The sequence below is a fragment of the Cibotium barometz genome, chromosome 25, assembly GCF_041138505.1.
Source record: "Cibotium barometz isolate CiBa-2024 chromosome 25, ASM4113850v1, whole genome shotgun sequence".
NCBI lineage: Eukaryota > Viridiplantae > Streptophyta > Polypodiopsida > Cyatheales > Cibotiaceae > Cibotium > Cibotium barometz.
In genome coordinates, this window is record NC_141070.1 from 22,750,406 (window position 1) to 22,764,853 (window position 14,448).

The 14,448-nt window shown below is 45.5% G+C and overlaps 1 protein-coding gene across 1 annotated transcript in view; it reads right to left on the reverse strand.

Moving 5' to 3' along the window:
- LOC147624351 (uncharacterized) overlaps positions 1-14,448 on the reverse strand; it is a 56,988-nt gene that overhangs the window by 26,287 nt on the left and 16,253 nt on the right. The gene's annotated exons all lie outside the window — the stretch shown is intronic.

The window sequence follows — 14,448 nt, forward strand, 5'->3', positions numbered from 1 at the left end:
ATGCAGAGTTGCTGATACAGGCGGCTGCTAGTACAGACTGGTACGGTCAATCCCTCCGGAGCAGAACTGCGCATAACAGTTGGTAAACTCTGAACATATCTTTCTTTCTTTCTTTCCACTGGCTTTCCACTGCGCATAACAGTTGGTAAACTCTGAACATATCTTTCTTTCTTTCTTTCCACTGGCTTATGTCTGCTCTACAGAGTTGTTTCTTCTGGCCCTTTGTGAGAGGAGGGGTATAGCAGTTTGAAGGGTGGAAGCAGAGATTGGACAATGGATTTGTATTTAGGCTGAGTTTGAAGCCATGAACATGGAACAGCCAGATGTGTGCTCAAGGCTGCCCTGTTGTATTGTCTTGGTTGATTAGAGGAAGCCTCGGTGTGTTGCTTTTGTGGGACACAGATCTGTGTGTGAATCCTCTATGCTAAGAGGTCTTGAGGGCTGCCAGATTGGACATGCAGGTTTATTTTCCCTGACTGGCTTTGTTGTACTCAGTTAAACTTTCCATTGAATTTGAATAAAGAAATACCGAAAGGGGCGCCAAGCTTTGGGGCCAACAGGTGTCGTTTTCCCTCCAGGCTATTTTGGTGGTGGCTCTGTGTTCCGATCCATGACTGGGGGTTATCCTCAGGGAGGCATGGGTATTCCAGGGAATTTTGGAGCTAGTTTTCAGCCTGGTATGCAAGGGAATATGTATGGTGGTATGCAGTCCGGAATGCAAGGAAACATGTTGGGGGCATGCAGCCTGGAATGCAAGGAAACATGTATGGGGGCATGCAACCCGGTATGTATAGTGGTATGTTTGGAAACATGGCTGGAATGTATGGAATGTCAGGTGTGGGAACTGGTAATGTTGACCCTACGACGGGCATGAATGCCGGGGGTAGCAATCTTGTGAAGCCACTTCCTTACGATAATCTAACGCCTATGGGTAAGGCGAAGGATTATAAGGAAGGGGGAGCTGCAATGAAATTTGACACGTTCAGTGGGGCCAAAGATAAGCTAAAGACACTTACCTTTTTACAGCAGTTTGATGCTGCTTTTTCCGGTGGTAATTACATGGAATCCTCTAAGGTGAGAAAAGCTGCGACTTTTCTCAAGGGCAATGCATTGCAGTGGTGGTCCACTCTTCTTTTACAAGGCATAGCACCATCTACTTGGGTATAGTTTAAGCAGGTGTTCTCTTCCGTATGGCTCACATCTACTTTTGAGGTGGATGTAATGACAGCATGGCACAAGTTGGATGCATCAAAGTGTGAAAATCTTGAGGATTATAATAAGAAGTTTTGGGAAGTAGTACTCCCAGTTACTTCTTATCGTGCAATGCCTTTGTCTGAGCAGGTGGAGAAGTATTGTTGTGGGCTGCCCAAGGAAGTGCGTGACTTGTGCATAAAGACTCGAGTAACAAATATGTCGCAGATGATAGAGAATGCTATGACGGCAAATGCGTTAAGGAAGTAAAAGCTCAAGCAAGAAATTTGAAAAGTCAGGGCATGCTTCGCGTGATACAAAAGGGTCTACAGAGAAGCGGTATAAGAAGTTACCAATGCCCAAGAGAACTCCTCAGGAGAGACAGGCTTTGATGGATGCTCGGAAATGTTTTTACTTTACAGAGGAGGGACATATGTCTTTTAATTGTCCCAAGCGTAAGTCCCAAAAGGACTCTGACACTAAAGGGGAGCCCAAGTCTAAGAAACCAAAACCTTCTGCAGGGTTAGTTCCTGATCTTGTTGGGGAACAGCCAGGTGGTGAAAAGACTGAGTTGTGCAGGGCATGGGGCAAAGTGAGAGATCAAAATGTCTTGATTTTCTTTGACACAGGTGCTAGAGCCAACTTTATTTCACCGGATTTGGCTGGCCGATTGGGGATCCGTGCACAGGAGATGGGGCCTTTGTATGAGGCTAATATGGCTTGTCCTGGGTATGCAGAACCCGTTACTCCTATAATTGGGAAGCTAAGGCTTCATGTGCAGGGTTATGTGGACAGTGAGGAGTTCTTCATCATGCCACTTGATGGATGTGATGTTTTGTTGGGTATGCCATGGTACCATAGAGTACATGCGGTGGTGGATACATACAACAGGAAGATTATTTTGACTCATAGAGGGAAAGAGCATATTTTGGATGTAAAGCTTAAAGGGGAATCTGTTCCTATTGTATCAGCTTTAGCAATTTCATCAATAATGAAAAAGCATCTTTCCGTGTACTTGATTTTTGTAAAGGATGCAAAAGATGATGAGTCTAAATCTAATTTGTCTATGTTAGATAAAGACAGGACTGATTTTTTATGTGAGTTCCAAGATTGTTTTTCCAAGTCATTGCCAGGAGAACTTCCTCTGGAAAGGCGAGAAGATCATGCTATTGATCTAATTCCGGGAAGTACTCCACCAAATAGACGCCGTACCATGCTAGTGCAGCCCAACAAGAAGAAATTATGAGTGAGGTACAGGAGTTGTTGAATAAAGGGTTGATTCAGCCTAGCTCATCACCCTTTTGCTCACCTGTGCTCTTAGTGCAAAAGAAAGATGGTTCTTGGCGCATGTGTATAGATTACAGGGCGCTAAACAAGAATACCATCAAGAATCGATTTCCTATTCCGAGGATCGATGACACATTGGACCGCTTACAGGGCTCCACAGTCTTTAGTCGGATAGACTTGAAAAGCGGGTATCATCAGATACGCATTAGACCCGAGGATGTGCATAAGACAGCATTTCGAACCACTTTTGGGTTGTATGAGTTCTTAGTTATGCCCTTTGGTTTGACAAATGCACCTGCCACTTTAACAGGATGATGGACAGGATTTTCCGGCCTCATAGAGCGTTTGTGGACACATTCTTTGATGATATGATTGTGCATTCACATACTGAGGAGAAGCATAGGAAACATTTGGCCATTGTGTTTGAAGAACTCCGGAAGCATAGGCTGGTCCTTAATGGCAAGAAGAGTGAGTTCTTCTTGGAAGAGATACACTTCTTGGGGCATATTGTGTCTAAGCATGGAGTCCGTATGGATCCTTCGAAAGTGGAAGCAATTCTTAATTGGCCAGATTTGAGGACCGTGCATGATGTACGTAGCTTTTTGGGATTGTGTTCCTATTACAAGCGGTACATACGGTATTTTGCTGAGATTGCTTCGCCTCTTCATGCCTTAACAAAGAAGGCAACTCCGTTTAGATGGGCTGATCAGGAAATTACAGCCTTTAAAAAGCTTAAAGAAAAGCTTACTTCGGATCCCGTATTGGTATTACCGGATCTCCGAAAGGCTTTTGTTGTCCAGTGTGATGCATGTGGAAACAGCATTGGGGCAGTTCTCATGCAGGAAGGACATGTGATAGCCTATGAGAGTCGTATATTACAGAATGCCGAGAAGCATTTGCAGGTTTATGAGAAAGAGATGTTGGCTGTAATTCATGCTCTTTCTACATGGAAACACTATTTGCTTGGGGCTGATTTCACTGTGTAGACAGATCATCAGGCCTTGCATTATTTCCTCACGCAAACTAAACTTTCTGACAAGCATATGCGATGGGCCAATTTTTTGTCTATGTTCCACTTCCAGATTGTGCATGTGGAAGGCAAAAAGAATGTTGTGGCAGATGCTTTGTCACGCAAGCCACAGGTCTCAGCAGTTTCACTTGCTTATCATCATAAGCTTGATGAGATGAAAGAGCAGTATGCCCATGATGAGGATTTTGGAAGGCTCTATGATCAAATGTCTGAGGGTCAGCGGCATGATCATTATACTCTCAGAGATAGTTTTTTGTTGATGCATGGTAGATTGTGTGTTACCAGGCAATTACGACTCAAGGTTATGATTGAAAGTCATGCTCCACCGTATGCAGGTCATAGAGGTATTGACGCCACGGTAAAAGCAGTTGAGACTTTCTTTTATTGGCCAACCTTGAGAAGAGATGTTGATGCTTTTGTTAGGCAATGCATCGTATGTAATAAGGTGAAGTTTGACCATCAAAAGACACCAGGGTTACTTCAGCCTTTACCTATTCCAGATAGACCATGGGGGAGGATTGCCTAAGCAGGCTCATTTCATTCCCGTGCGTAAGACGATCAAAGTTGATCATATGGTGAAGTTATTCATGGGGCGAACATCTTCAGGTATCATGGCTTGCCTTTGTCTATCATCAGTGACCGTGATCCACGGATGACGAGTTTATTCTGGAGTGGGTTGTTTGACAACATGGGTACTACTCTCAAGTTTTCATCTTCGTTTCATCCACAAATAGATGGTCAATCGGAACAGGCTAATTCTATAGTGTTAGATCTTCGTAAGTGTCATGTGTCAGAGCACAAGCAACAATGGGAAAAGTATCTTCCTTTGGTGGAGTTTGCTTATAACAACACTGTCCATACCTCGACGGGCAAGGCGCCTTTTGAGATTGTGGAAGGAGGGAAGAAGGTACCACCTATTTTGCACACAAAGGATAAGATCTTTGAGGCTGGTCAGTATGTGGAGAACATGGATGAAGCTTATCGGAGAGTTAAGTTGGCACTCCAGAAAACTCAGCAAAAGCAAAAGAAATCAGCAGACCGTCACAGACGTGCATTAGAGTTTGCATTGGGTGATTGGGTTCTTTTGCGATTTGAAAAGCTAGGCTCAAGAAGATGAAGGGTAAAGAGCGCCTATTCCCTAAGTTGAGCATGTGCTATTATGGACCTTTTCAGATATTGGAAAAGATTGGTGAGGTGGCCTATCGCTTGAAGCTACCATATCACTGGAGGATTCACACTGCATTTCATGTGAGTCTACTTAGACCTTTCCATGGGGATGTGCTTGAGGATGTATCAGAGGAGTCTCAACCGGAAGTTGAGGAGCTTGATGAAGTTCTTATTCCAGAGCAGATACTGGCACATGAGGAAAGAAAGGTACGAGGTAAAGTTTCCCGTCGCTATCTTGTGAAGTTCAAGAACTATTCACCGATGGATGCGAAGTGGATGGAAGAAGGTGACTTAATAGATTCACCTCAGGTTTTGCAGCTTTATCTCGATGCCTTTGAGTTGGAGCCGACTCTTGTTACAGCTCATTCAAGTTCAGCAGAGCATGGGTCTAGAGCATTGCTTGATGCTCAAGAGGGGGGTAGCACCTCCACTCCCTTGATACAGACAAGCTCAGATGACATCTAGAGGTCGCTTGGTGCAGCTTTTGTCTCACCCGAAGGTACTGATAGCTGACAGTACATCTGTTTATGGGACTTCTATGATATTTGTCTACTAGTCACATTGGATGTTGTGCTTGTGTATGGTTCATAGTGGTTTACAACTTGGACTACTACTACACCAATTGGTTTGCAGTGAATGTTGCTACATATGCATGGCTTAGAGAGATTGGGAGGCTGATCTTGCCATATTGTACATTTCACTTTGAATATTTTGCTGTATCACCAAATTGCAATCGAGGACGCTTGCCATTTTTCAAGAGGGGGGTATGTCATGACGACCTTGTGAAAGTGGAACAGCATGAGTGTCAGCATGGTGGTTGGTGAGCAAGATACATACTTGGGTGTATGGACAAAAGTAATGTGTGTGGCCAACCCCAAGTGTGAAGGGGGGAACCAAGGTATTAAATTTTATAAGGTTTATAAACCTTGGGTGGCCCTTAGTTTTTAAAAACTTTAAGGGAGGGCCACTAGGATAATTTTGGAGGGGGGGCTACTCTACTTTTAGAGTACACGCCTCCCTCTCCACTCTCTCTCTTGCTTTTTGGAGAAAGGGGACTGGTCGGCTGGCTACATGGAGAAGAGAGGTCAGTTGGCTGCTTGGAAGGGACGACGTGCAGATTGGCTGCGTGGAGGAGAGGACGTACAGGACGGCTGCAGGGCGCCTCTGGTACAACAGGTATATGCGGCTGCTGTACGATAGCTAGTACAGGCAACAGCTGCACGTTACCTGGTGCAGGCGGCTGCAGGGCGACCAGGTACTGACCTGTACGGACAGGTGCAGGCGCATCATACAGGTGGCTGCAGGTTGAGTACTGTGTAGGCAGCGCATCTTACAAGTGGCAGCGCATCTTACAGGCAGCTGCAAGCGCAGACCTGTATGGACAGGTACAGGCGAGTACTGCAGTCCTATCCAACAGGTACAGGTGGGACAGTTCAGTCCTGTACAGCTGCACGCGGCGCATCGTAAGGTACAGGTGGCGCATATAACAGGGATTGCTGCAAGTACAGTTCTGAGGCGACTGCAGGGAGGAAAGTACAGACAGGTACACACATGTGCTGCAAGTACAGACCCGTACGGACAAGTGCACATGTGTGATGCAGAGTTGCTGATACATGCGGCTGCTAGTACAGACTGGTACGGTCAATCCCTCTGGAGCAGAACTGCGCATAACAGTTGGTAAACTCTGAACATATCTTTCTTTCTTTCTTTCCACTGGCTTATGTCTGCTACAGAGTTGTTTCTTCTGGCCCTTTGTGAGAGGAGGGGTATAGCAGTTTGAAGGGTGGAAACAGAGATTGGACAGTGGATTTGTATTTAGGCTGAGTTTGAAGCCATGAACATGGAACAGCCAGATGCATGCTCAAGGCTGCCCTGTTGTATTGTCTTGGTTGATTAGAGGAAGCCTCGGTGTGTTGCTTTTGTGGGACACAGATCTGTGTGTGAATCCTCTATGCTAAGAGGTCTTGAGGGCTGCCAGATTGGACATGCAGGTTTACTTTCCCTGACTGGCTTTGTTGTACTCAGTTAAACTTTCCATTGAATTTGAATAAAGAAATACCGAAAGGGGCGCCAAGCTTTGGGGCCAATAGGTGTCGTTTTTCTTTTTGTTATGGAGCATTTTAGCTCCTGTTCATTTGATATTTGACTGGACTACTTTTGGAAAGGTGATTGCTAGTCTACCGCACTTTGGTTTCTACCAGAGGCCGGTTTCATTATCCTCAAATTCGTGACCCCCTGATGTTTGCCCAACACTCACTCAAACCCTAGATGTCATGAAGAAGGGAGTGACCTTATACACATTAGGGTTAGCTCGAGTATGCAGGTGAGAGACTAAGTGAATTTAAAAAATAGTCTCATATAGTGTGGTAAATCCTTGGATCTATAGGGCAAGTAGTAAGTGCCAATAGATTTGTTGACTAGTTCCCAGCCCCTAAGAGAAGCCCTTGCCCTAAAAAGAGATGACCCATTGTCCTGACACTCAGTTTTTGCCAAAGATTCTCCTGCCTTAAAAAGGAATTCAAATCCAATATTGTCTCCCAAAAATTGAGAACGGCATCTTTTTTTCGCTTGTCATTTGCACTGAAGGCGTTCCGGAAGGTCATGGAGCAAGAAGCTACTGGTCTTCTGTAACATGCAGCGGAAGTGTTCGTAATTGAGGATCCTGTCACACAAATGCTCACACCGTCTTCTGTATCCTAAGTTTCGCAAGTTTAGCAATCCACTTTTAAGACTTCAAACTTTAAGAGATTTGAGAGAGAGAGAGATAGAAACTATACACCGTATGGGGTCCCGAATCACCCACTGAAGGGCCCCCTATCCCGTTACCGGAATAGTATTTGCTTTATTTCTTTGAAGAGACTAATAGTGGACTGACGATAAGCCAAACGCAAGATCTCGAGCCTATGCACTCTTCCCAATGGATGTAGGAAGGCTGCAAATCTGAGGCTAAGAGAAGGGGCTGATTGGGACTGTTCTAGACTATGTATGAATGCTGAGTTTTACCTTCACCAAGTGCCTGTAACAAAACGATGCATATGAGGATGCTGAAAACTGTATGAATGCTGAAAACGCAAGAAGAACTGTAGGCTGAATGCTGTAGATGCTGCGTTTTACTGAAGGAAGGCTGAATTGCTCAAGCGTTGATGCTCCTATATGCTGATGAGGAAAACGCTGAAGGCTGATGTGCGGAATTCTGCAATCGCTTATGCTCCTTGTGCTGAAGGCTCCAAGCGTTGAGTTCTTCAAGGATGATGATGATATGAATGAATAAATGGATTATATGCTCAACTATTTATATGGACAAAGGATGCTGGTCGGCTGGCTACACAGTTGGCCGACTACATCTGTCCTGGATAAAATATATAAATGATGTAAAAATGCCCAATAAATGTTGTAAATTATGGAAATAATACTGGATAAATTTTGATGAATGCTAGATGATATCTGAAGGCTTCTGCAATGCTAAATGCAAGGGATGAATGCTATGAATTATGCAGAGTGCTTTCTAATGCAAACCCCAAGGCTTCTACTGACTCTACATGCATGAATGCATCTCTTCAAGTGGGTTAAGGGACTTGGACTGACTGACTGACTGTCTAAGGCTGAGAATGACTTACGTAGCTCATGCCTGATTTATCCTGGACTGAGGATTACAATGGGGTCATGGCGTACGACAAATATCATCCTAAAAAGGTGCTAATAATGTACAATGTTGCACTGATGATGATGAGCCATCTTGCCACCATGAACTACAGTGCAGAGTGCATGTGACATCTTCCCCAAGCATTTGTAGTCCCAAGGTGTGGCTAGGTCCCATGTAGTCTGGGAACCTATTCATTGCTATTATCCAATGTAGGTCTAGGTTTAGCACCTTGCCAGTAACATGACCCATCCTACTGGTAGTGTAGAGCAGAGTCTCACTCCCTGTCACCATTGAGCTATCTAATGGTCCTATTATCTTCTTGTGTGAGCTTTGGGCTCTGGATGAGCATACTCCGTAGTGGTGCTCCATCGCTAGGACTGGCACGGCGTGATTCGTAGTGCTAGGGACGGGTGGATTGCACACGGTGTATGTTTCTGGATTACCACCGCTAGGACTGGCACGGCGTGATCCGTAGTGCCAGGGACGGGTGGATTGTACACTGTGTGTGTACCTGGAATTGACTTTCCGGTGGGCCTGCTTGTGCCCGGAAATGTCAAGTATTGTGCAAGTACATGAACGGAGATTATCCTTTAACAATGTTGCATTGTGCACTCATGTTTGCCTGCCTTTGAAATGTTTTCGCGTGAACTGGTTTCGTTTGCATGCCTGACATGTGTGTGTCTAGCTCAGGGGTCGGGGACGCCCTCCCGTGAGCCGTGGAATGCCTTGTCTTTTGACAGGTTTCGTGGCGTGTGAACAGGTGGGAAATCCTTATTTTAATAAGAGTTTTAAGCTATAAGCCTTATAACTTACAGGTTTCATACTTCATTAAAAGTGGGTGGACACTTTATAAGTGTGGGCACCCTCTTTTGGCCTGGGCACCCTTTTATAGCATGTGGGGTGGGGGTTGGCCACCTACCCCACCTACCACACCCAATCCTTTGCATGGGAAGAAGGCGCCTCACTTCCAGCCCTCTCCCTTGCATTCGTGAGGAGAAAAACACGACTGCTTGCTGGGATTTTGAGAAAACAGGCCGTACAGCAGCTGGAGCACTCATTATTCTCATGAAACAGGTCGTACAGCTCCTATTCCAACTATTGTTTGAGGACTGAACCACACAGCAGGTACAGTAGCATCTTTGGAACCCTTTTCCCATGGACTGAATGGTACAGCTTCTCTCTTTTCACTTCCACGCGTGGATTCAAGTCTGGACAGCTCTCTTTTTCTCTCACGTGTGTACTCAAAACAGCTAGCAGGTGCCCTCTTCACTTCCCCGTGTGATTCAGGTCAGTACAAGCATTCACGTGTGATTCAGACCAGCAACAGGTCTCTTCACTCCCACGTGTGATTCAGGTCAGGCCAGTGGGGTTCTCCGCGTGGAATTAGGTCATACGCATTCCCTACAAGTGGCCCAGGTTGTTTCACTCTTCCTACTGGCTGTACGGTGGCTCCAGAAGATTTTCATCGCGAAGAACGAGGAATTCTCCTGCTCTCCTATGTCTGGACTCCTCTTCCATTCACCGAGTCAACTCCGTGACGGTGCCCCATCGCTAGGACTGGCACGGCGTGATCCATAGTGCCAGGGACGGGTGGATTGCACGTGGAGTGTGACTCTGGAAGGTGCTATGGACGGGGCAGCCCTTGGTGACTACAGACTCGGCATCAACAAACATATTCGGGTTTGATACTTTGTTTTCATTGTGCATTGCTTATTGGAAATCTGGCCTTGGGCCCGTGTACTTGTAACAAATTCTCCCAAGTAATAATATCATTCCTTGGGGGGGGGCCGGCCGTTCCGGCCTCAGTGTGGTGTCATCTATCTATGCTCAGAGTTGTTAATTACTTTTTGCTATTTTGTCTTGTGCTATTGTCTTTTAAGAGTGTATATTAAAGTGCTAATTGGAGGAGTGAGTCCAGGAAGGGGTGACCCCTGCTTGGGTCTCGTTTCAGTGGTATCAGAGCATGGATCTTCCTTTTTCTACATTGGGAGACGATCCAAAGGCTTCCTGACCACTCTCCATTAGTGACTTTACTCTTATTATGGCTAGCCAAGCAAGTAGCAAGGAAGTGCCAAATTCAAAGGGGCACTCCAGTGGAACACAAGCAAGTGGAAGGATGTCTTATGCCCGTGATCATGTATGGTTGGGACAGCCGTCCCGTGGCAAGGAGAAAATGCAGGAGCAAGAGCAAGAGCCAAGTGCCATGAATGCTGAAATTCAGCGTATGCGAGAGCTTCTCCATGCCAGGGAGATGGAATTGGCCAGCCTACGTGAGGACCCACACATTCAACAAGTGCTAGATGCAAAGAAAAAGGAGGCAACCGTCTTTCAAGACTTTGAAGCTTTGGCTCGTGGATCAGGGCTGAAACCTCGTGAGCTAGCTCTTTCATTCTTAGTGGACAAGGGTGATGTATTGCAGGGCCAGGATGGGGAGCTTGTTATAAAGAGATCTCCATTGGTGGACATGCCTGGGATAGCCTCTCCAAAGCTGAAATCTGCTGTCCACAAAGAGGAGCCTTCCATTACATCCCGACGTCATTCTACCTTACATGGGAGGCATAGCCATGCCTATGAAGGTAACATTACTTCTAGAGATGATCGTTACATGCCTCATTCTTCATCTTTGCAGGTTTCTCATGGGCTTAGAGAGCACCGACATCCCCGTACTACTACTTTACCTGTTGAACTCTCCCGTGAAGAGCCATTTCTTCATGCTCCCATCTCCACACCCTCTCCGGATTATGCTTATGCTGCAAGAGATAGTGGTGGGGCTACACACATGCATGCAGGTACAGCACATGGTTCACGTCCACCTATGCCACCTATGTATGCAGGAGCATCTATGGATGCCAGGGCTGATCCACATGAACGTGGAATCAAGAGGAAGCATGGGGATTATGAGCATCATGTTCATAAGCAAAAGGAATTCAAAGCCGGGGACAAATCCGTCAAGTTCGAGACATATCATGGTGAGTTTGATGCTTCCAAGGCTATGTCATTTGTTTCCCAGTTTGACATTGCTTTAAGTGATGAGGATTTTTCAGAAAAGTCCAAGGTGAGGCATGCCAGCATGTTCTTGAAGGGCACGGCCGCTCATTGGTGGCTTGCAGAAAAGCTCTCAGGCACTCCCGTGGACACTTGGGCTGAATTCAAAACTAGATTCTATGCCCAATTCTTACCCCCTAATGCCAAGAAGAACATCCGCAAGAAGTGGGATTGGGTTAAGCAGAATGAAGGTGAGTCAGTTCATGCTTATGTATCCAAGTTTTGGAAAACACTCTTGGAAGTTTCCCCTATTATGCAGGTAAATGATGAGGAACGCAAGAGAAAGTTTGAATCGGGACTCCAACCGGTTTACCAATCGGGCTTGGAGTTGTACCCAAACCACACTCTACAACAGCTCATTTCAGCTGCTTTGGCCACCGAGCAATTGGAGCAAAAGCTGAAGCAAAACTATAGAGATGGACATGCTCAAAAGGGGAAGGACAAGGCTGTCCCAAATCTGCATAAGGGCGGACAGACACCTAAAAGGGACTCCAATGAAGTTAAGGGAGCTCCAAAAGCTGAAAGTACCTCAGAGAAGAAGCGTCCCAACAAAAGGCCTAACTATGGACTTACTCCGGAACAAAGGGTGCAATATATACGTGACGGTAAGTGCTTTTCTTGTGGTAGTAAAGATCACATGGTCCGGCAATGCCCAAAGAAAGCAGGCAAAGAGGATGCAAAGGAAACCAAGGTTAATGTGCATATGGTGCCCGATGTACAAGGGGGGACAGCCCATGATGCTTTGGATAGGATGGTATGCAAGGCATGGGGACAGCTCAAAGATCAGCCCGCATTATTTATGTTTGATGATTGTGCCATGGACAACTTCATATCATTGGAAATGGCTACAGCATTGGGCATTAGTGTGGGTGACATGGGACCGGAGATTGAGGCCGGAAGTGCATTTGTTGGCAAGAAAGTCAAGGTCACACCTCTTATTGGCAAGCTTCGCATGCATATTCAGGGATATTTGGACCATGAGAACTTCCTCATTGCACCATTAAATGGGTGTGACGTATTGCTTGGAAAGCCTTGGCACTCCCGTCTTGATCCTCGCAAGGCTTACAAGACCAACCGGATCACATTTATGCATAGGGGCAAAGAGCATGTTATTGATGCCGGTGTGGAAGGGAATTCTATCCCTATTGTATCCCACATACAAATAAATAAAGCCATGAGAAAGGGTCTTTGCTCGTACATGATTTTTGTTCGTGATAGAGTAGACCATGTTGATCATTCTCTTGATTCTCTCACATGTGATAGGCTGGAATTTTTGAAACAATATGAAGATTGCTTTACAGATTCACTTCCAGGGGAGCTACCACCACCACGGCCGGAGGATCATCGTATAGACCTTGTGCCTGGCAGTTCTCCACCAAATAGGCCGCCATACCGTGTGAGTGCATCACAGCAGGAGGAGATCATGAAGCAAGTCAATGAGCTCATGCAAAAAGGTTTGATCCGCCCTAGCTCTTCACCGTATTGCTCTCCCGTACTTCTAGTGCAGAAGAAGGATCTCTCTTATCGTATGTGTGTGGATTATCGGGCTCTAAATAAGCTAACCATCAAGAATAGGTTTCCTATTCCTCGCATTGATGCTATTTTGGATAGATTGGATGGCTCGGCATATTTCAGCCGGATTGATTTGAAGAGTGGATATCATCAAGTACGGGTAGTACCAGAGGATGTGCATTAGACCGCTTTCAGGACAGCATTTGGTTTGTATGAGTATCTTGTTATGCCTTTCGGTCTTACAAATGCTCCTGCCACTTTTAACCGTCTGATGGACAGGATTTTTAGAGATCATCGATCTTTCACTGGAGTTTTCTTCGATGACATCTTGGTTTATTCCAAGAGTGAAGAAGAGCACAGAAAGCATTTGGCCATAGTCTTTGAAGAACTCCGAAAGCATAGACTTCACATCAATGCTAAGAAGAGTGAGTTCTTCCTCTCCGAAATTCATTATCTTGGGCATATTGTTTCTCAAGATGGCATACAAATGGATCCCGCCAAGATTGAGGCTATCAAGAATTGGCCTGAACTCAAGTCAGTGCATGAGGTTCGTAGTTTTCTTGGGTTATGCTCATACTATAGACGCTTCATATGGCATTTTGCTTTGATTGCTGCCCCTCTTCATCAGTTGACAAAGAAGAAAGTCCCCTTTCAGTGGACTTCATTGGAAAGCAAAGCTTTCTATTCACTAAAGGATGCAATCATATCTGGGCCCGTGTTGATCATTCCTGACTTGCACAAGCCATTCTTTGTGGAATGTGATGCATGTGGAGATTGTTTAGGTGCTGTCCTAAACCAGGAAGGACACCCCGTGGCATTTGAGAGCCGCCGTTTGCGTGATACGGAGCTTTCTTTGGGGATCTATGAGAAGGAGCTATTGGCAGTGGTTCATGCATTGACCATATGGAAGCACTATCTTCTGGCTGCAGAGTTTATGGTGAAGACCGACAACCAAAGCTTACGGTATTTTCTCACACAAACTAAGCTCTCAAAGAAGCATATGCGGATGGCAAATTTCCTCTCTATGTTTCATTTTCAGATTGTGCATACACCGGGAAAGAAGAATGTGGTGGCCGATGCATTGTCTCGAAGGCCGTATGTAGCTTCTATCTCTATTGCCTCTCATGGAGACTTGTCGTCTATGCAAAATAAGTACCATATAGATGCTGATTTTTCAGATTTATGGGCTGATTTGGTGGCTGGTCATACTCATGCATCATATGTGATCAAAGATGGGTATCTCCTTAAAGATAATTGCCTTTGTGTGCTCACAGATTTGAGGCAAAAAGTGTTGGAAGAATGCCATGCTCCACCGTATGCAGGACATAGAGGTATTCTACCTACTACTCATATGGTTGAATGCTACTTCTTTTGGCCAGGGATGAGGAAGGACATTGAGGCTTATGTACGTGCTTGCCTTACTTGCCAAAAGGTCAAGTTTGATCGTCAGAAGTCTCCTGGATTGCTTCTACCATTGCCTATTCCCTCGCAGCCATGGGAGAGTATAGCTATGGATTTCATCATGGATTTGCCTCGCACTCAGCAAGGTAATGATGCTATATGGACTATCGTT